General features: G+C 45.0%; 1 protein-coding gene across 6 annotated transcripts in view; it reads right to left on the bottom strand.

Moving 5' to 3' along the window:
• The window catches only part of Pcbp3 (poly(rC) binding protein 3), a 223,477-nt gene extending 203,922 nt beyond the window's left edge, over window positions 1-19,555 (bottom strand). For all 6 annotated transcript variants that reach the window (XM_026381287.1, XM_026381286.1, XM_026381282.1 and 3 more), the window contains exon 1: window positions 19,393-19,555. The gene's annotated coding sequence lies outside the window, so the exon portion shown is untranslated. The remainder of the gene's footprint in view (window positions 1-19,392) is intronic.
• Between the last annotated feature and the right edge of the window lie 5,081 nt (window positions 19,556-24,636).

The raw sequence follows: 24,636 nt of genomic DNA, 5'->3' as shown, positions 1-24,636 counted from the left end.
GTGTGGGGTGTGCATTCCCAGCCAGTCTTCTCACAGTAGGGGTGGAGCATCTTACCGCCTTTCTAATGCAAACCAGCCATCCAGGATCCTCAAAATCAGGCTATAAAGCAGGTAATTCTGTTTATAGGAGCTGTACTATTTAAAGACCAGCAAGCTCATTAACATCACCTGCCACAGCCCTGCACTTTATGTAGAAGGAAAGTCTTCATATACCAAAGAAATGAAAGATGTCAGAGAGGAATTAAATAAAACAAGCACAGACACCCAAGTGACACTTCTGAGGGCATCAGAAGTGAGTCCCCTCCGGGAGCAGCCCAGAGCTCCCACACCACCCAAGGTTCACAGTTCCATATCACTTTCTGCACTTTTGTTACTTTTTCTCTCTGAAGATCCTGCACAGAGGCTTAGGCTCCTATGGCAGACTTTTAAACAAGAAGTGATAGAGTTCAGAAGATAGTCATAGTTCAATATGCCTCCCTCTGCTGAGCCCAGGAAAGACCTCATCGACACACAGCTCTGGCACTGAGAACATGTGTGTTCTTGCATTATCCTTTCACTGGATGACATGCTCTTCCTACCGGTGACTGACACAACCTTCACGGCAAGCAAGAGTCCAAAGTTGTACGCAGATTGCCATAGCTGGGGCTCTTGTCCTCAACCAAGCTTTCTGACTTCCTTCCTACCACCAAGAAGCTGAGGGACAGGGCCCTTTATGCCAGCAACTGTTCACTCCAGCTGGTGGGAGTCATATCCATGGCAAGGGAAGCTCTGTAGGCACACTGCTCTGAGGTGGGAGATCAAAACCAAATGACTTCTCAGGGTCCTTTGATTGCTAATGTCCTGTGGTCCGTGACACCCTAAGTTACAAAATCCTGTCTTTTAGAAAGACTCACTCACTTTAACAAATTCTAGAGAATAAATCAGAAAGTTAATCTTATGGCATAAGGAAATTTTTTAGTGATGATCTGGAAGCCAAGAAAAGTATAATTGCTCAGAATTCCCTACTCCCCAAATTCCCACCAACACTCAACTGTTTTTCTACTAAGAACACTGCAGCAACTCTCAGCAGGATCAAATGAGCACACAGCTCACCTGGCACCCAGACTCAGGCCTGAGTCCTGGCATGCCTCACAGGGAGTGGCTTACATAGCAGTGCAACCTCTCCATGAGCTCTGCTTCCAGACACCAGGTGACGACTTGTAAGCTCCCATCCAAGGGCTCCAACCTGCCAGACTGCACCAGACCTAGAGAAAGGCCCAATCTTACACAGACACAACAGGGGACACGGGAGAGGATCTGAATAGCATACCAGATTATGGTGGGCTCCCTTGATTGAAGCACAGAAACCTGGCAAATAGTCATCTCTTACAGATCATTTGCAGGGCTGGGAATATATAGCTCATTGGTGGAATGTTGCCTAGCTACATGAGGCCTTGAGTTCAATCCCCAGTACCACCAATAAACACCTGGAATCTGAAACCCTATCAATAAACTATGACGACTCTACTGGAGACCATTATCTAATAATCTTTCATTTTGAACCAATATTTTACCCATGCATAGCTTTTGCAATAAAAAACATCAGTCAGTTTGGAAAACAGGTCCACCGAGTGACTCAGATCTTCTGATGTTAGCACATGTCAACATAAATGTCTAAAACTCATACTTATTAAAGAACCACTAACCTCATCCTAGATGTCTATAAGTACTGGAAAGCCATCAAGCTCACCACAGCAGAGACAAGTTTTCCAAAATTCCAACTTTGGCCTGAAAACTCAAATTTTATCATTTGCAACAAACACAGGCAGTTATTTCCTTTGAAGTAAGAAATTCACATAGTTCAATTTCCAGACACTGCCAAAAACACATGGCTGAGCAGCCAGTTTGTCAGTTATTCCTCAAAGTAAAAATGGCATTCCATGGGAAAGAGGAGCTAGTTTAGTTTCCAACCCAACGAAGATATAAGCACTCTCCCTTGAAACAACTGCTGTGTTCCACCGGCAGAAGTACATTATGCAAATTCCAACTCTGTAATATTCTAACAATATTAAAAAGAGGTGCTTTTTGAGTCCACTTTTCATTACTACAACAAAATGCCTAGAGCTGGGTAACTCTGCAAAGAAAACAGATTTGTTTGGCTCACAGTTTTGGAGGCTAAAAGTCCAAGACTGGACAACCCATTGGTCCCCCAATGGTTATAGCCTAACAGCAATGGAATCAGGATGGTGGAAGCCACATGGAAGGGTGCAATCGTATAAGCAGGCAGGAAGCAGGAAGGCAGACCAAAGATCAGGCTCAGGCTTTTACAACACCTCCCCCTCACAAGAACAAACACAAAGCTCCACAGGAACTACTACCTATGAATACCCACATGACATGAGGACCGCCCACTAGGCTCTGCCTCTTAGATATCCCACCACCTCTACATGGCCAAACTGAGGACCAAGCCTCCAACACATGAAGCCCTAGGGGACAAAACGGTGCCAAACCATCCAAATAGTTCAAGGGTCAAATTTCAATAAAATCAATTCTTACTGCTTCATTGGAACAGTCTTAAATGGTGCTGGCTTTTTGAATGTGCGTGGGTAGCAATGAAGAACATCACGACTGTCAATAGAGCATGGGGTACTGCCATCTTGGTTTCTGCTGAAGTTCCTGTCACCACTTTTCAATAAGGAAAAAGTAATATAATGCCACAATGCCATTATAAACACAGTCTGACCTTACAAGCACCCTAGAAGGTTTTCAGGAAGTGTTTGTTTGAGTACCAGGATGGAACTCACTGAACCACTTAAGGCCTTAAATTGCTGAGGCTGGCTTTGAACTTGTGATCCTCCTGCCTCAGCCTCCCAAGTTGCTGGGATTTCAGGTGCAAGCTACCATACATGGTTCCAGGGAGTTCTGAGGATCCATATATTAAGGAGTCCTACTGACTGGTGTGTATGACAGGGGTAAGAAGAGGGAGAGTCCAAGTTCTGCCTTCACCTATACTTAAACTGTGCCCATCCCTGAGCCATCCTTAATGAGCATTCACAAACCAGAGCCACCATGACCACTCACCCTATTTGCTGCCCTCTCTGGGTTGCATTTGATCCTCTTTTCAGTAGTGACTTGCAAGCTCCCTTCCAGTCTGATATTCCAATCTGATCCTTACCTAACAGGCACTGCAAGTAAGAGGACTAGGTCCTCTCCTGTGGGCTTCCTGTAGGGGCATGCATACCTGAAGAAGATCTGTCCCTGCAATAAGAATGCAGAGCAGACAAGCTCTGTTCTCCAGATGAAAGTTTTGTGGGCCTTGCCAAAGACAGCAGAACAACAGGGACATCCCATAGGCTCCAGGGCATCCCTATAAGCTCAGGAGAAGTTGTGCCTAGACAATGCAATGACACCCAGGGCAAGAGAAACAGGGATGAGTGTCATGAAGCATGTCCAAAACAAGAAGCCCTGTGAACATTCAAATGTGCCAGGGGAAGCGGGAATGCTATGTGGGGGCTGCACCCATCTACAGGAGGTAGGGAAAGAGCCAACCATGGGTCACAGCCCATTGTAGGAATTGAGGGTTGACACCATTTGAACCAGCTATCCCACTCCTTGGCTTATACCCAAGGGACTTAAAATCAGCATGCTATAGTAAAACAGCCACATCAGTGTCTATAGCAGCTCAATTCACAATAGATAAACTATGGCACCAACCTAGGTAAACTTCAACAGATAAATGGATAAAGAAAATGTGGCTACCTCAAGGTGACCCATTTATCAGTAAGCAAGGTAACTCACTTGATTACTGTCTGTTTAATTTTGAGATAATTCATCATGTCAAAATTTTGAGATAATTCATCAAGTCAAAACAATTCAGTGCCGGTTTAATCAAACAGGTATGGAAGACGTCAGTAAGTAAGAAATAAGGCTGCCACAGTCAGATGTAGCTTGTACCCTCCAAAGATTCATGTGCTGGTAGCTAATTCCTCAGGAAGGCAATACTACAAGGTGGCGGGACCTTGAAAAGGTGGGGCCCAGTAGGAGGCCCTTAGATCTTTGGGAGTGTAAAGTAGTCACATGTGGTCCCTGAGTTCTCTCAAAAGGGCTTTTATAGGGGCTGGGGTTGTGGCTCCATGGCAGCGCACTTGCCTCACTTGTGTGAGGCACTGGGTTCAATTCTCAGCAGTTCATAGGAAAATAAGTGAATAAAATAAAAGGTCCATCAACAAATAAAATATATATATATATTTAAAAGAAAAAAACGGGGGCTGTTATAAAAGGAGCAGGCCTGCCTCTCCTGTCTTCTCTGGCCTCTTGGTTGAGACATGACCTGCTTACTCACACACACACTCCTGTCATTCCTATCTGCACCATTAGGAGATGCAGCCAGGGATGGCCCCTGCCACAGAACCTGCACTAGTCCATTTGGGCTTGAACTTCCAGAACTGTGAGCTGAATGACTCTCCTTTTCTCCACAAGCAGGCTATGTCAGGTATCTATAGTAACAAAATGCTGATTAATGCAATAGTTCTATTATAAAATCTCACATGTTCAAAATTCCACAAAATTTCAAACTGTCAGGGACACCAAGTACTATGGACAACTGCTAGCTGTCACACCAGATACTGTAGGCTATGCTCTTTAGAAGTTTCGTCACTAGGGACAGTTTCTGACTTGTTAAAGATAACTAGGAATAAATTTCTGGAACATTACTTGCTATGTTTTGAATACAGGTATATCCCCCAAAAGTCCATGTGTTGAAGGAACAATCTCCACTGTGACACTATTGGGAGGTAAAGGAACTTTAGGAGGTGAGGTCTAGCAGAAGGTCCCTAGGTCACTGGTGGTGTACCCTCACAGGGAACTGTGGATCCCAGGTCCCTCAGTCCCTCTCTGCTTCCTAGCTCAAATTGTTAGCAGTTTGCTCCACCGCTTACTCCTAACACAAGGTACCCTGGTCACAAGCATAAAGTCATGGGGCAACCCAATATTGGACTGGAACCTTCAGAACGATCAGTCAGAATAAATCCTTTCCTTTATAAGTTAACTGCCACATGCATTTCATCTATGGTAATGCACAGCTGACTCACAGCACCCAGCTCAGTAACACTCAGGGTGCGCACTCTCAGGACTGCTTCCCTCCTCCATGCTGTTCCTGAACTGGCTCGATATGGGAGAGCATGAGCACTTGGCCTCAAAGGATAAACTTAGTGGGCTGAGTAAATTATTTATCCCCTAAAAGTACTTCAGAATGAAATAATAATGTCTTCTCTACCCAAAAAGCCTCACCATTGACCATGTTTGCATGTCAGTCATCTCCTTTCACTTCCAGAACAGCCCCAAGAGAGGCATTTGTGTCTGCCTTTCCTCAGCAGAAACAGACCCAGAGCAAGAAGAGCCTCTGCAAACCTCCCACATCACCACGGTCTGGAGTCAAACCACTGTCTTCACCAATTTACATTCTACCCTATTCCAAAAGAAGTGAAGTATCTTGTTTTCCTTGCCTATAAAAGATTAGAAATGGCTTGATTTCCTGATGTGAATGCAGGTGAAACGAGAAAGGACAGACAACCAGGCCTGCCCAGAACTGCACAAGTACACTGCTTCACTCCCAAGCAGTGAAGAGTCAGAAAGAAATAGAAAATGGGTCAAATAATTCCCAAAGAAAGTATTTAGATCATAAATTTTCCTCTTTTAAATTCTCTATCATTAATTCAGAGATGAATTAATACAGAAATGGACTCTTTGAAGAGGAGTGTTGCCAAAATAAAAACCATTGTCAGGCGGGTGGTGATGAGACCTACTTCATGCTGCAAAGCATTTGGCAAAACTATTACCCCAGCCCCTCAAAGCAGACCATGCACGTGCCCAACCTCCAGTCACAGAGAGAAGAAATGGGAACGCCAGCACTCTGGGAGACTGGTACCCACTCTGCTCAGCTGAGCATCGCAGAGACACATTTAGGCCAAAACTGACCAATGTGAGAGAGACAGAAAAGCGTATAGAGACAGTCCAGAAATATGAGCCTCATCAAGTGGAAAAGTCACCCCTTGTGCCCTGGGAGAAAGATTTAAGCCCACAAATGTCGGAGTAGCAAAGACCCATGGAGACTCCTCAACTCAAGAGAGGGCTCAGCTGTCCACACTAGTGAGTTTTCAGGGCTCCCTCCCACCCTACCACACTACTGTGAGTCAGACACTGAGAAGCCAAAAGGGCTGAACCTTAAAGTTGAGAAGCGAGCCAGCCCTCCAAGACGCAGCAGTTTGTTCCGTTCCTTTAGATGGCCTCAGGCTTAGTAGCTTAATGTGGCTCCTTTAACACTAAAGAACATTGGAAAACCATTCTAAAAATAATCATTCTAAGTCTCAAATTATCCCTGAAAATAATTCTGTAAATACAATGTCTAGCACACATGAAGAAATTAGACACCATGAGGAAAAACACAGTGGAAATCATAGAAAACAAAACAGCCACAATGACACAAAAAGTTGGAATCACCCCATAGACTATCAAAAGAACCACACTTTCAACAACAAAAATTCAGAGAACCCAATTAAAAATGGGCAAAAGATGAATAAACATTTCTCTGAGAAGACATGCTAATAGCTAATTAGCAGATGAAAAGATGTTCAATATTACTAATCTCTACAAAAATGCAAACCAAAATCTCAATGAGATACACTTCGTGCCCATAGTTGTGGTTATTATTAAAAAAAAAAAAAAGTCCCAGAAAGTAGCAAGAGAAGGATGTGGAGAAACTGGAACTTTTGTATATTGCTGATGAGAATAAAAAATGGTGCAACTGCTAAGGAAAAGATATGGTGGATCCTCAAAAAATAAAACAGAATTAGCATATGATCTAGCAGTCACATTTTTGGGGTATGCATACAAGTGAAGTAAAAGCAGAAACTCACATAGTTGTATACTCATGTTCACAGCAGCATTAAATATGTTTAAAGAACTAAAGGAGACCATATCTAAAAGATAGAAATCATCAAGAATCCATTAAAAAAATATTATAGCTAATAAGTCCCTTGCACACGGACTGGGAAACTTAACATTGTTAAGATGACAATATGCTATGTTCTAGTCCATTCTGTGTTGCTGTAACAAAACACCTCAAGCTGGGTAACTTCTAAAATAAAGAGGTTTGTTTGGCTCATGATTCTGATGGCCAGAAGGTCCAAACAATATACAGCCAATGTCCTGGGGTCTCCCTAGCTGTGCCACAATGTGGCAGAGAAGCAGAAAAAGAACTTGTCACATGCAGAAGGGACACATGAGTAAACAAGGAAGCAGGAGAGATTCAGAGCGATGCCAGGTTATCTTATAACAATCTGCTCTTGCAGAGATATCTTCAAGACTAAGAAAGCACACCAGGAAAAAGAGTGTAAATCCCTCTTAAAGATCTAATCATCACCTAGTAGGTCCTACCTCTTAAAGGTTGAACCACCTCTCAACACCATTACACTGGGGGCCAAATTTCCTTTGGGAGACAAAACACATCCAAGCCGGGAATGGTGGTGCACACCTGTAATTCCAGAGACTCAGGAGGATGAGGCAAGAGGGTCAAAAGTACAAAGCCAACCTCAGCAATTTAGTGAGGCCCTAAGGAACTCAGCAAGACCCTGTCTCAAAATTTAAAAAATTTTAAAAAAGAACTGGAGATTTGGCTAAATGGTTAAGTACTCCTGTGTTCAATCCCTGGTACAAAAAAAAAGAAACACACACACACATCCAAACCATACACTCTCCAAACTGATCTTCAGATTCAAATGCAATCCCTATCAAAATTATAGCTGCCCTTTTTTTTGGCAGAAATTGACAAAGTAATACTAAAAATCATATGGTAATGCAAGGAACAGGAACTGCCCAAACAATCTTAAGAACAAAGTTGAAGGACTCATGCTTCCCAAGCTACAATAATCAAGACTGTGTGAAGCTATCATAAAGATAGACCTGTAGATCAATGTAATAGAATTGAAGGTCTGGAAATCAACTCATATTTTCTGGTCAATTATTTTTTTATATTTTTAGCTGTAGAAGGACACAATATCATTATTTTTTTTTTTTTTATGAAGTGCTGAGAATCAAACCCAGTGACTCACACATGCTAGGCCATGGATTAAAGAAGTGCTGTACCCCTGAGCCACAATCCCAGTCCATGATCAATTAATGTTTGACACAGGTGCTAAGACCATTCAATGGGGAAATAGTCTTGTCAACAAATAATACCTGGGCAACTGGATAGCCAACACGCAAAACAATGAAGTAAACATCCTCCTTCCTCATTGTGGGAGACCAACCTCCCAAGTGACAGAGTCAACTCTCCTGCTGGGCAATATGGCACCCATGCTGCTAGACTGCCCTGTTCTTCTAGGATTCAAGGGACTTGTGTCTTCCTGCCCAGGCTTGTCTTTCTTACAGCCCCATGGGTGGAGCTATGCTCACCTGTTCTTTTGTAATATAACCCCTTGCCCTATTTAGGATAGAATCTTCCATGGAAATGCCTTGTGTGTGTCCCCTTCTCTTACTGTGCCCTCAGTTGTGGCCTACCCAGAAGTCAGTCAACCTGCTGATAGTGGACCTCATGAAGTTAGGCTCAGACCCCTGAAACCTGACCCCTTGCCTCATTTGAATAGCTTCTCCTCAATAAAAGGGGTCAGCGTGTGCTCTCTCTCTCTTCCTGCAGACCCTTACGTCAGAGAAGCCATCAAAGCGACCCCAGTAAAAAAGGTATTTGTGTCTCTTGTGTGGTTATTTTGCACAGCCCAGTTAGCCCAGTTCACCTGGAGTGACCCCTGAGCCTTTTAGTAGTGAGAACAGAAATTCGGCACCTCACACCATATATAAGAACTAACCAGCCACTGGAGAGGCTGAGGGAGGAGGAGGAGGGCTTAGCCACAGCCTGGGCAACATCGTAAGACCCTCTCTCAAAAAAAAAAAAAAAAAAAAAAAAAACTCAAACACATTAAAAATCTAAATTTAAGAGCTAAAAATATAAAACTCTCAGATTAAAATGGAGGTGTAAATCATCATGACCTGGGATTAAGCAATGTGGTCTTCTTGATTGCTTTTTCGTTTTCTTGTAGTGCTGGGATGGAATCCATGGCCTCACACATGCTAGGAAAGCACTCTACCACTCTACCAGCTATAGCCCCTTCCCAACAAAGTTGTTTTAAATGTAACACTTAAATCACAAGCAACAAAATAAAAAATAAACTGGATTTCATCAAAATGAAAACCTTTTCTGCATCAAAGGACACTATCAAGAAAGTAAAAAGACTGCTTAGGGTAGGAGGGGAAATATTTGCAAACAATGTATCTGATAAAGAACCAGTAGATGGAAAATATAATGAACTCCTACAACTCAAGAAAAAGACAATCAAATTTTAAAATAGACAAAGAATCTAAATAGCCATTTATCTAAAGAAGGTATACAAATGGCTAATAGGCACACGAATGCTCAACATTCATCATTAGGAAAATGCTGGCCAGCACCACAGTGAGATACCGCTTCCCACCCACTGTTATGACTATCATCAAAGACACTGGAAAATAAGAAGTGTTGGAGAGGATGTGGAGAAACTGGCTTCCCACACTTTGCTGGTAGAAATGGGATGGCATCTTTATAAAATTCTTTGGCAATTAATCAGAAAGTTAAACAAAAGTTACCATATGACCCTCAATTCTACTACTAGGTATAAACCAAGAACTAAAACATAGATTCCTACAAAAACTAGTACATGATTGTTTATAGCACATAGGCACATGCTTCATGATGGCCAGAAAAGGGAACAACCCAAATGACACCTGCTGAACAAACAAATGTCACATGTCCATATAATGGTATGTCATTCAGCCACAAAAAGGAGTGAAATACTTACTAACACATACTAGAACATGGACAAAGCTTGACCATATTCTGCCAAGTACAAGAAGCCAGAGACAAAAGGTCACATGTTATATGACTCCATATGAAATGTCCATAATGGGCAAATCCTTAGAGATAGAAAGTAGACCAAGGACTGCAGAGGACTGGGGAAAGGAGGTACGGGGTTACCATAAATGCATGCCATTTCTCTTTAAGATGATGAGAATGTTCTGAAATTAGGTATCGGTGATGGTTGCACAACCATATGCATATACTAAAGCCACTGAGTTGTATACTTTAAAAGGGTGAATTTTATGGTATGCTAATTACATTTAAGTTTTTTAAGTTGAAATAGAAATATTTTTAGGAAAAAAAAAAAAATACTGTTGACCAGCTGTACAGAAATCTCTAAAGAAGGCTCTTTGGGCAGAAGAGAAACGATCCCAGGATGAAAGTCAAAAATGTCTGACAGCAATGAAAGGATAAAAATGTGAACAAATCTAAATGAACATTTGCTGTTAACATTATTGTTCATATATGCAGTTAAAACCAATACTATAAACATAATAAGACTATTAATATTGTTTTGCCGAACTTAAAAGAACATAGGAAATTATATGCACAGCAACAAGCACATCTGTGCCTGGAGGGTGAGAGAAGCCTAAGTGCTCCAGAGGAAGGGAGGGTGCCACTGTGTGCCTGAAGAAGCTACCAGCATATCATCTAACTCACGGTGACCACTATGAACAAGAAAAATAGAGTCTGACCTCCAATCCCTGGAGAGGGTGGAAAATGGGATGATTGCTTTTTACACAACATCAATTTAAAATAATGCAAGAAAGGAGAACAATAAACAGAAAATGTAAGAAAAATACAAAATAGGATTGTGGATTTCAACTGAAATGTATCAGTAATTACATTCAATGTAAATGAATTGAATGTTCTAACAAAAAGATAAAATTGTCAGATTAGAAGAAAACATCTAATATACTCCTTTCTCGAAAAAGAGATATCCAAAGTATAACACTATAGTAACGTTAAAAGTAAAGTGATGAAAAAGAAAGATATTTTGAAAATATGAGCTTGAAAATATCTGGTCTGGCTTTATGAACATCAGACATACCCACCATAAAGACAAACATGCATTACTAAGGATAAAAGAGAACATTCATGCTGATTACTCAATTCATCAGGAAGACACAACAATTTTAAATTGTATGCCCCTAATAACATGGCCTCAAAATATACAAATAAAAATTGACAGAACTACAAGGAGAGATAAGACAAATCCAAAGTCATAATGAAATTGTATAATTATCTTACTAACATACAAGAACTAAACTTCAACCAATAAGAAAACAGATCTGAGTAATACACTTATCAACTTAGCTAAATAGAATATATAATACTTTCAACCCAATTCTTTTCAAGCAGCTCACAGAAATATCTACAAAAAGCTTATCAGCAAATTTCAAAGAATTAAAATCATGGAAAGATCTTTGGGCAATGTAATTTTGCTGGAAAACACAATGTTAAGAAACTATTCAAATGTTTGGAAATTTTAAACTATTCTAAATTACCTACAAATCAAAGGAAAAATCATAATGGAAATTAAAATATATATTAAACAATAATGAAATGTCTCAAATCAATCCCTGTATAATGTGATTCAAGTGTTATCTATAAGGAAATACATCACCTTTAAGTACACATACTAGAAAAACAAAAAAGCTGCAAATTAATAAACTGAATATTCATCTCAGATTATAAAGAGGACAGCCACAAGAAAGGAAAATCATCACCAGTTTCTCTGATAGGCTTACATGCAAACATTCCAATGCATCAGTCATCAAGACCAGCCAGACAGTACAGGAACGGGCAGCATGATCAAGTTATGTTTATACGCTGGTCATCAGCGGGTGACAGGATTGCCCAGATTTTCTTTTTGACTGTCCAGATTTTTATTTTGCTTAGGATGCTAGTCTTTATTTTAGAAATATTCCAAATAAACAACCATTACTTTAGGATTACAGAAATATTTTTGAGTTAATAATTAATATTTGTCTGACCTCTCATCTTTATGATGTCAGCTAGCTAATAAATGGCAAGAAGAACAAGGCTGGCTCAGAACAGCCATTTTGTCTGAGTAATGCAAGGCCAGGAGGCCTCTGTGTCTCAGTATCTCTATTTCGTTGACTAAGAACAAAGAAAGGGTGGAGAGGAATGGAAAAAGATTTACAAAGATAGGGATGTGATAACAGCAATTCATAAGCCTTTTCCCAAACATTAAGAGAGCAGTCTCACACACAAACATGTCTATAAATAGAATCCATATTGCACTTTAATGAATAATTTAAAAGCACTTTGAAAACAGGGTTAAGAAAATAGGAACCTAAATGCTCAAAAATCAATAGTTTTGTCCCATCCCAACCTGGCAAGTTATGGAAATAGACATCCAACTATTACATTATTTTTTAGAAATGTTGGAAGCTGGATAGGCTAAGTACCAAGAGGCTTAAAAACATTTGCAAGCATTGGCCTAATAGTTATGTCTTTAGAAATTTATCCTCCAGAAGATCAGCAGGAAACATGCTGATTTTTATATAGAATATTTACCAAAGCATTATTTATGACGGTGCATATCTTAGAGCAATAAAAATGTTCAGCTATATTGAAGTGGCTCAATAAACTTGGACACCCATGGAATAGTATGCAGCCATTCAGGATAGCATGTCAGAAGAATGAAAGATGACAGAAGAAAGCACCACAAGCTAGTAAAAGTCTGGTCTGGATATTTTTATGCTTTATTTTTTATTTATTTACTTGTTTGTTTTTGATGCTGAGACTGAATACAGCCTTGTGCGTACTAAGCATATGCTCTACCACGAAGCTATCTCCTGAGCTCAAACAAAAATATTCATTTATATAATATATCATGGAATGAATCCCAACTTTAGGATACATCATGCATATAAGTAGGAAAAACACTGGATATCTTTGGTAAGATTTTGAATGATGTTCATCTTCTTTTTTACTTTTCTGTTTGCTCCAATTTTTCTACTGAAAACATTTGTATTACTTCTAAAAATGTTTTAAAGGATAAAATACATGACAAACTGATTACCTCATAGATCTGAACACTATTCACCAACCCAAATCCACTTCTAGTGAGAGCACTGGGAGGTCACAGAGATCCACACATTAGCTGTGCATTGCTGCATAGCAAGTTATCACCAGTGCAGCTCCTTAAACAGGACACAGTTGTTATCTCACAGTCTCTGAGTCAGGAAGCTGAGCAGCTTGCAGGTCCCCTGCCTGGGGTCCCACAGGCTGCACTCAGGGTACTAGCCAAGCTGTGTTCTCACATGAAGGCTTGACTGGTAGAGTTTGACATGGTGAATGACAGAATTTGTGTCCCTTCACTATAGGCTGATTGTCCCCTGCTTCCTACTGTCAGTCCTTGGAGTCCACCCTCAAGTCCCAGATGATACCAGTTTCTAGCCATATGTGCTTCCACAACATGGCCCCTTACTTCCTCAAACCACAAAGAGAGTCTGTAAATCAAATATCCTAGCATGACAGGACTTTATATATAAGAGGCCTAAACTCAGGGGTTCACCTAATCTTGGACTTAAATCTCCACAACAATGAGCCAAAATAAACCTCTCTTTACTCTTTAGTGACTTACGCGAGGTATCTCATCATAGTAATGCAAAGCGGACTAACCAGACCATTTGCTCACAACAAACACAAGCTACCTAGGCTACCTAGCTTCACATTCTAATGGCCCCTTGATGATCAACACACTTGAAAAATCTATAGACAAGACCTGGAAGGCAATACAGTACAGGCTTGGGCCCACTCTATAGCACGGACATCAATTAGCCTGCCCAATATGGGGAATATTATCAAGAGTGACCTGTGTTCAGTTTTCCTATATTTTGGTACATGGAAGACTCCACCCCATTTAAAACCAAGTGTGCCAGAATGAGTCCTTCTGGCCAGTGAAATGTGAGCAGATAGATCAGTAGCCCTTCCAAAACAATTACATACTCATGTAAAAGTCTCCATTTTCTAAAGAGTCCAGACTAAGACCATTAAGAAGCAATTTTCCAAATTTTCAGAGGACTAAATATCCTCCCTTTAAAATCTATCAGAAAGGATAAAGCACCCTCTTGACACCAAAGCTGAATGAGTCACTGTGGGAATAGGCCAGCATTGGCCAGCACCCTCAAGAGCCTGTGCACCAACTCCAGGTAAAATACTAGCATATGAAATCCAACAGAACCGTTTAGTGTAGCATATCTTGACAAAGTACAGTTTACCTCAGGAAATCAATGGCAGCTTAAAATTAAAAGATTAAAATACTTCATCTCAGCCACAATTTAAAGAAGAAAAACATTAAATTATATAAATAAATATAGAAAAACATTGGATAAAAATTTATGATTTTTTTTTAAAAACCTCTACTGTGGCTCAGTGGTAGAGTGCTTGCCTAACATGCATGAGGCACTGGGTTTGATCCTCAGCACCACATAAAAGTAAAATAAAGGTATTATGTCCATCTAGAATTTTAAAAAAGCTTCTATCAAACTACTAGTAGATGAAACCATCCATAACCTAACAAAAGGAATCTACCAGAACACAAAAGCAAAGTTCACAATTAAGGATTTAATAGGATTGCCTTTCAAGTGAAAAAGAATACAATGATATTCTTACCCAATTTCTACACTACTTTGTTTGGTGGTGCAAGTAAAGTAAATAAGATAAAACATAAATAACAGCTTACGGACTAGGAAGAAAGAAATTATCATTGTGTACATAGAGAATCAGGAAACTGATTCGTAACATTTGTGAAATTTGGTACATTTCAAAGGCAGTATTGAAGATCACTGGGAAAGGATGGTATTCAATAAAAGTAATTGGAGAAAATTTGGAAAAATTCTACAACTGGATCTCTAGTTCATACCCCATACAAAAATAAGTTCCAGGCATAATATAAAAGAAAATATTTAAACTTTTTTTAAGGAAAAGGATATCTTGCAACTTTGAAGTAATACAAAATTTCTCAAATAAGACTCAATAACCACAAATCATAAGGAAAAGATTGACTAATTTAACTACATTAAAATTAACATCTATTCATCAAAAGAGAATTTTTTAAAGGATAAAGAACAGGACACAAATAGAATTCAGAATATTTAAAGAACTTCTAAAAAGCTACAAAAAAGAAAAATGAGACAATAGATGAACAAACAAGATGAGATTACAAAGTAAATGAGAGGAAACCCAAATGACCAAAAAAAAAAAAAAAAAAAGGATGAAAAATCCTGAAACTCACCAGTAATCAAGGAAATGCAAATTAAAACAGTGAGATATTTCATACCTACCCAATTGACAACAATTAAAACACTTAAAGATACAAAGGATTAGTGTGAATGAGAGGCAACAACAGCAATGGGGTTGTGACCCCCATGGTCCCAGCTGTGTGTACCTGGTCTCTCCCCCAGTAGCCAGCAGAGAGGAAATGGGAGCCAAAGGGACATGAAAGTCAGCAAGGGCAAGGCTGGGCAGACCACTAGCAGGAAACTGAGGTGGAGCTCAGGTCAGAAACGACAGCATCATATGTCAGTCTTGCCCAGGAGGTAAAACTGGGGCTCAGAACCATATTTTGCCAACTGTGGCAAACACCCTCAAACAGCAGCTGAGTTATTTTGATCATCTAAAGTCAATTTGAGGGCTGGGGATGTGGCTCAAACGGTAGCGCGCTCGCCTGGCATGCGTGCGACCCGGGTTCGATCCTCAGCACCACATACCAACAAAGATGTTGTGTCCGCCGAGAACTAAAAATAAATATTAAAAAAAATAAAATAAAAAAAATAAAGTCAATTTGATTGTGTTATTTCCTCCTCAAACTTTCCAGCCAGGACTGCACAGAGCAGAATTCCAGTGTGTACCAGTTTCCTACTGCTGCTGGAACTCATTTCCACAAACTTAATGACTTAACACAACACATATTCATCTTGCAGTTCTGGAGACTCTAGGAGAGAATCCATCTTCTTGCCTTTTCCAGATGCTATACACATTTCTTGTCTCATGATCCCCTTCCACTCTCAAAGCCAGCAAAGACAACCAAAATCCTCCCTTCATATCACTCTGACAGTGACACTTCTGCCTCCCTCTTCCACATTTAATGACCCTTGTGATTAGTGAGCCCATCCAGACAATCAAGGATCCCAAGATCATCTCCCTATTTAAAATCATCTGGTGAGCAATCTGATTCCATCTACTATCTTAACTTCCCTTGCCAAGTAACTGACACATCACATTTTCTGAGGATTAGGATGTGGACGGCCTTAGAACACCATCACTCTACCTACAGACAATTCTTGCTCCACTTTCCCCCCTCATCCCTACAGGGTTCCAACTCCTTCACACCTCCACTCACACCTCCAGCATCTGTACCACCACACATTCTGTTCCCCAAGTACAACAATCTTCTCATCTTTATCTAATCAATTTTTATATATCTGTGCACAATTATAACTCATCCTCTAGGGCTCATCCCAACAGTTGCCTCCTCTCTGAAGGAGATCCCCAGTCTAATCACTGAAAGCCCCAACACTCTCACTGGACTTTCTGTATATCCCAACTGCAGCACTTTGTGCCCCTGAAACCATCTGTTTTCAAGCCCCTCTCAGTCCAACTGGTGAGCCCTTCAATGACAAGAACCAGGCCTCATTCCCTGGGGTTCCCATGTCACAGCAACTAGCAAAGGAGACACCCAGAGTGTTCCTGAATCCTAAATGACATTTTGCTGAGTTTCCTCAATAAAAAAGATGTTACAATTAAACTAGACTAAGTGTACAGCAAGTAGGGCCAAGGAATTAGTTCAGATAATCATACCAATAACACTTCAATCACCCACTTCTTGGCTTAATATGAATTAGTTTAGATAATCATACCAATAATACTTCAATCACCTACTACTTGGCTTAATATGAAATCCACTATCATGTGGAAGAATCTCTGTACCACAAGCAACACCATTTCTATTGCTAACCTGTGGGGCCATTCTAAACTAACTGATAAAATTAACCCCATGAGTAATAAAGTATTTATCAGAAATTATTTACATTCCTTAAAATTATACAAAAGAACTGACACTGCTCTAACAGCAGAAATGTCTGGCAACCACCAATAAGCCACCACATACTCAGCCCTCTCCTGAAAAGGCTGGAGATGTGAGGGTGGAACAAATGGTACTTTTTAGGGAGACAAATTGCCCCATGCACACAAATATACATGCATACTGCAATAAAGGGTTCTTTTTGTTAGAAGGTGGTTATTAAGAAAACAGTCTCATTTAATTTCAATGGCTTGTTACTTGATGTTCATACTTAAGCAAGAAAACTCCCCCTGGAGAGAAGAAAGACTAAGCAAAAGAAAGAGAATGCTGAGTCAGCACGATTATCAGCTTTTTTTTTTTTTTTTTTTTTTAATAGAGAAAGAGAGAATGATATGGTTTGAGCGTTTTAAAGGCATTCTCCCATTCAGGTTCAGCAGAACTTTCCTGTTTGACTTTTCTTTTAAAATGTGAAATCTGAAATTAATTTTAAAACATACTCCAATAATCAATTTCACACTGGAAAGGAAGGGGTGAGAGGAAGAAATAGAAGACACCGATTCAGCACCATGGACAGTGGGCTCATACAGGGCCTGTGAGAGTCTGACACTGGCACTGAAAGCTGAGAATGGCCTTCCAATCTTTCAGTTATAAAGATCCCATTTGCCATCAAAACTCTTTCAAATCTTTAATATTGAGCATAAATTGACTAAGTTTATAAAGTTTTATATATTCCAAAACATGAGTACTGAATTTACACTGTATAACAACAGAGTCTACACACAAGTGAAAAGGACACTACTCAAAGTGGATCACTCAGTAGTCCATGACTGCACTTGTGTCTGGAAACCGCCCTCCCCCCTCGACGGATCTCATGTCTGGAGACACTGTCCCAAGCTTCTCCAGCCCCTCTCATGAACAATGATCCTCCAGAGTGCACAATTTTGCAAACACTTCTAGAATCTACATTTCTCTGAGATGTTCTTAGTTGATTAATTGTTCTTGCAGATGAGAAGGTTGGCAGTTAGTTCTCAACAAGGAAGCACCGCTGCACACCTCTTATGAGTAAGTCCAAAGAAGAGGAAGGGGCAACGGTTTGCTTCAGGAGGCAAGTTCAGTTTCAGAGGCATAGTGAAGGCCCAAAACAGAGGATTGGCTTGGAATGGAGGGATTGTATGTCACCTATCTAGATTCAAAGGGCTGTTCTGCAAGGCTCTGCATCCACAGTTCCTTTTGGGGCACCACACACTATAAATCCTCATTAACCAACAGCGCTATTGGCTCATATACAGACTGAAGTAGACCTTCAAGTCCATGATCATGAGGGAAGGTCCCAGCTTTGGTCAACTTTTCCAATCTCCTAAAGAAGAAACATACTGACAATGTAGGGAAAAAAAATTGGAAAATACTAAGCAAAAAAGAAAAAGAAAACACTTCAGTAAACACTTGTAGGGACAATAAGAAAAAGGTCCTCTCTGCCAGAAAAGAAAGTACAGTGACACAAAAAGAGGAACCTGCATCACATCTACCTCTTCCTTAGGAGGGCCACCAGAAAGAGGAAAGAAAGGAGGGGGTCAGGAGAAGTAAAAAGGCAGCTGTTGGTGGCCGGGAGACTGCACCCCACGCCCTGCATCCACCCACCCGTCCGGGGTTTTTCCTGAAATCTCTTCAAAAAAACATTTGTGCGGTTTTGAAACTAAGGCCTCCCAAGTCCAGGGCGACGACCCAGCCCTGGTCAATGATCCGCAGCGAGGAGCCTTACCGCTGACAACTTCCCAACTGGGGGAAAGGACAGGAGGCAGGGCAGCCAGGTCCGCTCGCTCCCCGACACGGGGCGCCAGCTAGAGCCAGTCACCGCAGGACCCCTGCCGGGCCCGGGCCCAGACCGAACGGGACCCCCGGGACCGACACGCGCTCAGGACCCGCGCTCTGCCGGGGGCCGCCCAGGACACGCCCGGCCCCGGATCCTGCCCGCACCCGCACGGGCTTGGGACCCGCCATCGGCAGGACTCCAGCCCCGCGCCCGGACCTCCGCGCAGGACCCGTCCGGCCCCGGGAGCCCAGTCCAGGACCCCGCCCCGTCGTGGACCTCCGTCCAGGACCCGTCCGGGCCCGGGGTCCCCACCCAGGTCCCGCGCCCGGACCCCGGCTCCACCGGATTCCGCCCGCCACGCGGAGCCCCAGTTCGGCCCCGGGCTCTCGCCCACCACCTGGGACCGCCCCTGGGCCCGGGCCCACGCCCCGGGACCCTGCTCAGCCTGGGACCCTCAACGGGCGCCAGGGGCCCTGCCCGCCCCGGCCCGGGGGAAGTTGGCGGGCCGCGGGCCTCAGGGTCCTCGGCCACTGGCGGGGCTCGTCCTCCCGGGACGCGGAGTGCGCTGTGCCCCGGCCCCGGCCCCGGCCCCTCACTCACCTGTCCCGCGGCGGGCGGCGAAGCCACCGGCCAGCGGCGGAGATCGGGCGGGGCGGACGCGGCGGCCGGGCAGGGCTGAAGCAGAGGACCTCGCTTGGCGCGGAGCCTGTGGAGACCGAGCGGCCACCTAGGCGCGGAGGGTGAGGGCTCCTCAGGGCTGAGGCGGCGGCAGCGGCTCCTCGCGCTCCAGCCCGAGCGTTGCGCGCGGCTCGGGCCCGCCCTCCCCTCGCCGTCGACCAATCCCGAGTCGCACGCTGCCCCTGGCCCCTCCCCCTTCCAGAGGCAGGGCTCGCGAAAGCGGGCAACGCGGGCCAATCGGACGGCGGGACGGCGAGCAGGGCGGCCAATCCGCGCCCGGGAACCTCTCCAACACGAAGCCAACTAGCGTCCGGGGCGGGGGCGGGGGCGGGGCCCGGGGATTAAGGGAAATCCAACCCAATGGCGGTCGGGGGCGGAGCCATTCTGGGGCAGGGCCCAACACAGAGGCGGAGCGAAGCCATAGAGGGAAGGAGGGAAGGGGTGGGACCATAACGGGGAGGGGCCTGGGCGGGGCGACAAGGGCGCGGCCGGTGGCCGACCTCTACAAGACGTGGGCGGCCTAGGTGGGGTGGGGCAGGAGCTGCAACCTGGGTCCCCCCCCCCATGCACGGGCCTGGGATTGGGGGCGGGGCCACACGTGGTCTAGAGGGCGACGAGTGGATACCAAGAGGCCGCTCGGTGCGGGTTCCCAGGGTAGTTCCCGCGGCCTCACCTCCAAATCCCCGCGGGTTTCAGGCGCGCTGCTGGCTCAGGCTGCAGCCTCTGAGCTCCTTGGGCCAGGGTCCTGCGGCGGTCAGTTGGATGCGCGGCCTTGGGTACCCCGCTGATCGTGTCCGGGACCCTAGCCCCCTCCCCGGGTATCCTTTCCTGCGCACGCGACCTCTACACCCCTGCTCGGCCCAGACTAAGGGCTGAACTTTGGCATGCTGCTCGCAGATGCCTGGGCCAGCATACCTGTCCATAGGTGGCTGAAGCTGTCTGAAGAGTTGGCTGCCTTGGCCGTCTTCAGGGAACGGAATGTTTTAGTACTTTTTATTTCAGGAGTCTTTGTCCACTCTTCCTTGGCTGCGTTTTGCTTTGTTTTGTTTCTATTATGGTCATTTTCGTCAAACTGAACTCTCTCAGTGTCTCATTTGTGATCCTGGCCTATTATTAGCACATGCATATTGCTTCCAGAGCAGCACCAAAGGGAAAAAGCAGACACTATTGCCTTGGGCAGAGGGTCGGGTGTGGTTCAGAGACCTGCTTTTTGCTGCATCCTCATTCCCTGGAGCCAAGGGTCCTGCCTTACTGCCTTCCTGAGGTCTTTGGCAAGGAGAAGGGCCAGACACTAAAGTCTCCAGGAGGTTGGGGACTTAGTACCCAAGTCCCCAAAAGCCCAGGCCGCAGGCCTTGTGGGAAGAGGCCTGGGTGCCAGACTTTTTCCTCCACGGTAGCTTTAACAGTGCCCATTGGCAAAGTTGCCTGAGAGAAGGGGCAGGAGCATTTCCCAGCCATCTCTGTGGGAAGATGGGTGGCCTCTCTGTTACCTCTAGGCCTTTGTGAGCAGGGAACAGGTGGGCAGAGGCAGGAGGTGGTGGCATTCAAACTGAACAAACAAAGCTATCATCCAGACCAGAGACCTCAGACACTTCAGGCCACCCATGAGGACAATACTGTGCCTTAAAGGCCTAGGACCCCCTGCTGCACTCCCTCCCTCCCCGAGGAGTAAGAGGGCCTTTGAAGCTTGCCTGCCACTCCTGCCTGTCACAGCACTTTAAAGTTCTCTTCTTTCAAATACATGAAGAGCCTCATAGACCTGAACCTCATTATGGTTCCTGAGCCCATGGGCACATCAAGAAACAGGTAGGGCTCAAGGACAGGTGTCTGTGGAATCCACTGGCAGGGACAAAGTTCTGTATTCCACAAGAGATACAGGCCACAGTTACAGGGTGGGATGGGTAAGAAAAGTATATTCTCCTTTATCTTTAAATGTCACCAGAGTAATTCAAAGACAAACTTTAAAAAAAAGAAAGGATCTGAGTAGGGGTTGAAAAGAAGGTGTCCCTGAGGCTCCTGCCTGGAGAACCCGGATGTACATGTGGGTAGATTTCCGATCCTGTGCTTTAGGAAAACCCTTCCAATGGTAGGGAGGAGGACAAAGGAGGAGAGGGAGGCCTGGTGGAGGGTCACCAGGAATGCTGGGAAAGGATGCTGAGAACCAGGACCTTGGGATAAATGAACAAGAGAGGTCTGAGGTAGACCCCTCCCACAGGACTTGGGGCCAGGGACCCCCACTCCCAACCTCATTCAAGCCCAGGTCGCAAGGGTTCACAGCACCTGATCCCATGTCCCTGCTGTCAGCCTCCCCAGGACTCTGCATGCAGAAGGGCTAGAGGGACCCTGGGGGTGTTCCTCTGGAGGCTGGAGCTGGGGTGGGACTCTGGGCAGAGTACTCTTATGCCCGGAGATTACAGGCTGCCAGCCTCCCACTCCCACCTTCCAGGAGCCAGGCTTCTCAGCTGCCTGCATTGCCTCCTGGAAGGCACAGTTAGTCATTAGAAGAGTAATGATAGTGTTTTCAGGGCAGCGAGTTGGACCCTAACAACTTTCAATTATTTCCAGTTCCTGCCAACCCTGGGAAGAAAAAATGCAGATCATCTCATGGCCCCGCCCTTGACACACAAGACAATCCCATCTGCTTCACTCTATCTCATCTCCACACTCTGAACCTGCAGCAGGGCAGCCCCCACCCCAGGCTGGCAGCTGACATCCCACATCACCTCGCAGAGCACTTGCAATGCACAGGCTTGTGCATCACCTCTGCCCCGCCCTCCCTGTGCTTCCTGCCTCGCATTATCCCTGAGAGTGCGCTGTCCACCCCTGCCGGCCTTCCCAGAAGTGCCCCCTGGAGCTCCTATTTATAAGTGCTCCATGTTGTCTTGTTGGGGGCGTGGAGAGCGGGAGGAAAGGAGCCTTATAATTATCACTGCTGGGAGTGATGTCAGACCAAGCCCTAGGAAGTCTCCCAGCTCTAGCTTGGCCTTCCTGATTGTCACGCTTATCCCTGCCACCACAGAGTTGGGACATCTGGAGGGATGCGGGCGGGAGCCTTCTTTAGCTCCATGTTAGATGGCTAAAAGTGCCAGGAAAATAGTGAGACACAGAAAGCAGTCACGGTGGTAATTAATGTCGAAGTCCTCGGAGACATGGAGACCTGCCCCGCCCGCAGCCTGGCAGAGCTCAGCCCTTCCAGGCGACATCAGCTCTCAGATTTGAGCGTGGAGTGGAAGGTGTGGCCTCCGCTGACCTCCGCTGACCTGCAGGAGGACTCCGCCTCGGTGCTGAGCCTTTCTGCGGTAAGAACTCGCAGGGCCGCCCCTGACCCGCAGTTTTGCCTGGTGGAAAGCGAAGCGGAACGTTACCGCTGGTCTTCCTCACCCAGCACCGCCTAAGTCCCTCAGCCAGGACCCGCCCCAGAAGCGCCGGCCAGCGCCGCGGGTCAGCTCACCTCCTGAAAAGCTGCCTAGGGTGGGCGGGGCAGTCTGCTCTGGGAGAGGAGTGCGAGGAGGGTGCGGAAACCAGAAGGCAGGAAGCTAAAGCCCGTACCAGGTGCCCAGGCTGGAAACTGCGAAAACACAAAAACGCACTCTGGACGTCACTTTCTTCTTTTTTGATATCAAAGATAACAAATGGGGGCTGGGGTGGCGGCTCAGCGGTACAGCCTCGCCTAGCACATGCAAGGCCCTGGGTTGATCCTCAGCACCACATAAAAATAAATAAATAGAATAAAGGTATTGACAACGACAACTAAAAAATAAATTATATACGTGTGTGTGTGTGTGTGTGTGTAACAAGTGGGCCTGACCTAATTTATCTGGTTGTCCCTGATGAGGCAATTTGTGGGCCCCTCTCGTGGCCGCCCTTGGGAAGGGGCGGGTCAGCAGCTGTGTGCTGCAAGGCCTGCTGGGTCCCTGACCCTATGGGAACTGAGAGACGCCCACACAGAGACCGCAAAGCCGAGACAAGGCCCACAGAGGGCCCCACTGGAACGCCTAGTGGCCAGCATGCATAGGTGGGGCGTCCACGGGGAGGGGGAGGGGGACAGTTTTTCCACACTCTCCCCTCTGGGGCTGGGGCGTAGCCTGTGCCTTCCAGCTGCCCCGCCTAAACTTCTGCCTCCCAGAACCAGAACCCGTTCTACGGAAGTTCTTCAGTGTGTTCGCATCCCTCCAGACTCAGCCAGACCCGAGTCACCTTCCCGTGCTGGAAGCACGAATGGACACGGGCACGGAGAGCTCCCCAGAGGGCTCCCAGATGTGAGGGGCTGGTAGTGCTATCTGCCCTGCAGATGTCAAAGGTATCCCAGTGTTGGCAATGTGGATTCAAGCCCTTCGTGGGGCAGATGGTTTTGAACCCTGAAGAAGGAATCGTCCTGGGTGAGAAAGAGGCACACGGGCACTAGCTCTTGGCCTTCCATCTTGAGAGTGAGAGATGCCTTTGGGGGTTCTCGGCTCTTCTTCAAAAGGAGACCTGAGGGTGTGTATGGGAAGGCATGTAGGAATGGTGCCCGTTTGTTACGTCTGGTGATCAGTTCATGATGATCTGGTCCATCTCGGTCCTTAGGATACTGTGGTCTTCCTTATCTGATCACTAGATAGTGCTGGAAAGTCCCCTAAATTATTGCATCTGTCTTTATTTGTTGTGGGAGAGGGTAATCAACACTGCACAGGTAGATTTACAGATTTCCAAGGAATTTTGAAGTCACAGGCCTGGGAAAGGGTCTGGCTTGGAGAGTAACAGGCTTGAAAAGTATGAGGAGCTTTTGAATTAGAATCTTATTTCCTTGTTTATGTATCTTTTCTATTTCTTATTTCTTCTATCTTACCTCAACACCAAAAAGTGAGTGACCAGCCCAGCCTTGAAGAAACACTCAGACTCCCCGACTCTGGAGCTCAAGTCTCTGCCCTCAGAGACAGAGTTAGAAAGAGAGATGGAGAGAAAAGAGAGAGATGGCAAGGAAGGAGGCAGAGCCCCTCAGCGGACACACTTTTCCTTTTGGGAGACTCAGTGCAGTGGAGGCCCCAACCCTCCCCTTCTCTGCAGGCCTCTATAGGCACCCAGAAGACAAAAGTAGAACCACTCTTTGTTTTGGCTGTGAGCCTCCAGGAGACCACCACCTCCCTCCAAGCCTCACTGGCTGTGGTCTGGGGAAAGCGTAGAAGG

This window comes from Urocitellus parryii, chromosome 2 (assembly GCF_045843805.1).
Source record: "Urocitellus parryii isolate mUroPar1 chromosome 2, mUroPar1.hap1, whole genome shotgun sequence".
Taxonomy (NCBI): domain Eukaryota; kingdom Metazoa; phylum Chordata; class Mammalia; order Rodentia; family Sciuridae; genus Urocitellus; species Urocitellus parryii.
The sequence above is the reverse complement of the archived record's forward strand: the minus strand, read 5'-3'. Positions and strand labels throughout refer to the sequence as shown.